The sequence below is a fragment of the Gekko japonicus genome, unplaced genomic scaffold (genome assembly GCF_001447785.1).
Source record: "Gekko japonicus isolate JY-2015 unplaced genomic scaffold, Gekko_japonicus_V1.1 scaffold201, whole genome shotgun sequence".
Lineage (NCBI taxonomy): Eukaryota > Metazoa > Chordata > Lepidosauria > Squamata > Gekkonidae > Gekko > Gekko japonicus.
Genome location: NW_015162480.1, coordinates 89280 through 92809, shown reverse-complemented (window position 1 = coordinate 92809; position 3530 = coordinate 89280).

The following is a 3530-nucleotide window of genomic DNA, read 5'->3' as shown; positions in this document are numbered from 1 at the left end:
CGTCTGGCGTCTGGCGGCAACCTTTCTCTCGAGGCGCGCGACTCCCGTCTCCTTCCGGTTTCAGCTGCGTCCTTTCCGGCTCCGCTGTGCCGGCTCTTGACATCATCACGGCCTTCTCCTTGGCGGCGGTCGCTCGATGTTCTGCCTTCTAGCCACCAGGGATCGCTCTTCTGGTTGCGCCCGCTCGCCGCCGCCGCTCACTCGCTTGCCGCCACCGCCATCTTCACGCCATCGAAACCGGAGCTGATGTCTCACTGCCGCCGCCGCCGTCTATCTTCAACCACCACACAGGCAGGGTGCCCCCCACCCTACTAAGGGTGGGTACCCATTTATCTACTTGCAATTAAGTTGCTTTCGAACCGCTGGGTGGGCGGGAGCTGGGACAGGGGTCGAGAGCTCACCTCGACCGTGATGGTACTCGAACAGCCATAGGGCTGTTCGTATGATGTTACTGAAGCAGGCATTTAACTGCCTGCGCCACCGCTCCCTTTGCTAATGAGCTGTGCTGTCAGGGGTGTGGCCCAATATGATAATGAGTCCCTGCTGTTGGGTGTGGCCTATTATGCTTATGAGTTCCTGCTGGGCTTTTTCTACAAAAAGAGCCCTGCCGCCATCAATATGTCGACAACACCCAGCTTTGTATCTGTTTGTCCAAACGGGCCAGCGCTGGAACTCTGGACAGACTCATGGCTGACGACGTACCATCAGGTTTGGACCTCCTTGTCATGGCCATTGCCCAAATCGAATGGTGCCACAAGAGATGCTTGACGTGGCTTGCTCCTGGGCCATATTTAGCATCTCGGTTTATCCACGGAAGGTCAACCTGTTCTATTGTTACCAAATGAGATTTGCCTTGTCTTCTTTCATTGTACAAAAATAATGTGACGGCTGGAAAGTCTCCATCTAAAAATGGAAATGGTACCGAGACAAGGTTAACGAATGCCAAAATCGCATTGCAAATGAGAACTGGAGCTCCAGAGGAGTTCTGTCTCTCTTGCCCTTAAATGTCTGAAAACAGACCTGTTTGTCTACCCAGAAGCATCCTAGATCTGGGGAGAATATTAGCAGAGGTTATAGTCTCCTCACTGTTAAATGTAGAGTTGATTTAATCCCATGTAAAAAAAAAACCTCCTGAGCCTTAATAAAGAGTTGTGGTTTTGAATACTGAGTCACTCTCTGAAAGGTACGCACACACAAATATGCCACAGCTGGACGGGAACAGAAAGCAAAGTCTTGCATGAAAAGGCTGCTTCCAAACTCTTTTTTCAAAGAGTAAAAATAAATCTATCTGGCAATCGTGGGCTTTCAATTGTATAAACATATGTGGTAAACATTGGCTATCTGTACAACTGAAGCCAGTTGGTTCGATCCAGAAAAAAAACCAACTGCACCCCTAGGTAAAGATCAACACGCTGTGATCTGATAATTCAGCCATGAAAGCCTTTGACAACATATTGACAGCCTTCAACCACAGATCTGTAATGTATTGGAAGTCACTTACTTGAATCACCTCATTCACCTCCCATGTTAAGCTTGAGCCAGATGAAGGCTCCTAAACACTGGAACGCTATTGGTCGCTCTACAACAAGCGACCAATCTGAGAAGGACTAATTCCCTGAGCGGGAAGAACTTTCATTGGTCCTTATGCACACAACCGCATTGGTTGATATTTGTAAATAGGCGTGGCTACATTAGCCCGGGAAGGTTTAAAAGGAGCCTAGCTCCTAATGTTAAGTCGTTCTGGTTATGAATGCGTTTAAGTGCTTGTTCGTTACTTCAATAAAGCTGAATCACTTCTTTGCTGAAATCACTCTCCGATCCTTTGTTAGCGGCGATCTAACAAGATCTGATAATTGTCTATCAAAAAGCTGGATTCTGCATCCTGAATAATTAAGATGCATGCATTGTAATCAGCAATTGTACCTCTAGCAGACCTCTGGCCAATCACAGCATCCTTCCCCAGGGCATAAGCTCTTAAGAGTCACAGCTTCCTCTGTCAGAACTTTGACTCTCGAGCCGATACCCTGGAAAGTTTGCTGGTCTTTAAAGTGCTACTGGACTCGAACCTTGCTCCTCTAAGCCCATGGGGTTGTACAAATGCGGCACACACACTGCCTCTGCATGTTGTGGCTTCCTTCTGGAGTGCAAACAAATGCACTTCTTGTGTTTTGTAGCTCTTTGGGGACATTATGATTTTGCTCCTCAAGCTCTATGGAAGGGGAGATCACGCTATCAGCAATCCTCCCGATATATAGGGCTCACCATTTCGGTTGACTAGGGCAACACATCTTTTCCAGCGTCAGTACTTATTAATGTCTCTCTGTGTGTGAAGGGCCCTCACGTAGCCCCCAACTCGTGGCAACCCTTTAAATCAACATCCTCCAAAACATCCTCTCGTTAACAGCCTTGCTCGGGTCTTGCAAACTGAGGGCCGCGGCTGTGGGAGCAGTGAAGATATCTGCATGGCAGGCCCGGGTCATTCACCACTCTCCTGGCTGGAGGTTGGGAACTAGAAAGTATGTACGTACTGAGAGCAGGAGTTGGAATCTAGTGACTGCCTAATGACGCAGTCAATTGGCTTTGGCAGAGAGACGAGGTAGATAACAGACAGCTGCCTGCACACACACACATTCCTTAGTTCATGCCTCATGGCAAGATGCTGTAACTCTCGAGATATATGGGAGGGGAGGAGGGAGGGGGGGAAAACGGGGGGGGGGGAAACTGAGCTTATAAATAAACGCTGGGAAGCCAAGAGGCTTCAGTCAGTTTCTGCAGAGCTGTTTGTGTCTTGTCTTCTTTGCATCGTGAACCCCTGCACCAAACTACACGCGGCATCCTTGATTGAGTCAATCCGTCTTGTGCTGGGTCTTCCTCTTTTCCTGCCGCTTGCCACTTTCCCTAGCATTATTGTCCTTTCCACTGACTCTTGTCTTCTCATAGCATGACCAAAGTACAATAGCCTTCGTGTAGTCATTTCAGCTTCTAGGGAGACGCCAGGCTGGACTTGATCTAGAACCCACTCATAAATACATATCCTCAAAAAAGCTGGGTGTTTGATGGTATATACTGAAGTCAGCCCTATTCACACAAAATGGTGACCGCATACCAGGAGGATCATGGGTAGTATGACCTCCCCTGATGTGCAGCTTGAGAGGCAACATTGTAATGATGAGGAAAGAAGCCAAGCTTTATCTGAAGCAGGTAAAAACACTACTTTGTCCTCTTCTTTGCCAATACAGAAGTGTGGGCCATCCATTTATTTAACTGTAAAGGGGAAAAATGAGGGGAGGGAAGAATTTATTCATATCCCTGTAGCTGAGAGCCAGTTTGGTGTAGCGGTTAAGTGCGTGGACTCTAATCAGGGAGAACCAGGTTTGATTTCCACCTCTCCTCCACTTACAGCTGCTGGATAACCTTGGGCAAGCCATAGTTCTGGCACAGCTGTTCTTGAAAAAGAGCAGTTTCTGTCAGAGCTCTCTCAGCCCCACCTACCTCACAGGGTGTCTGCTGTGGGGAGGGGAAGGGAGAGA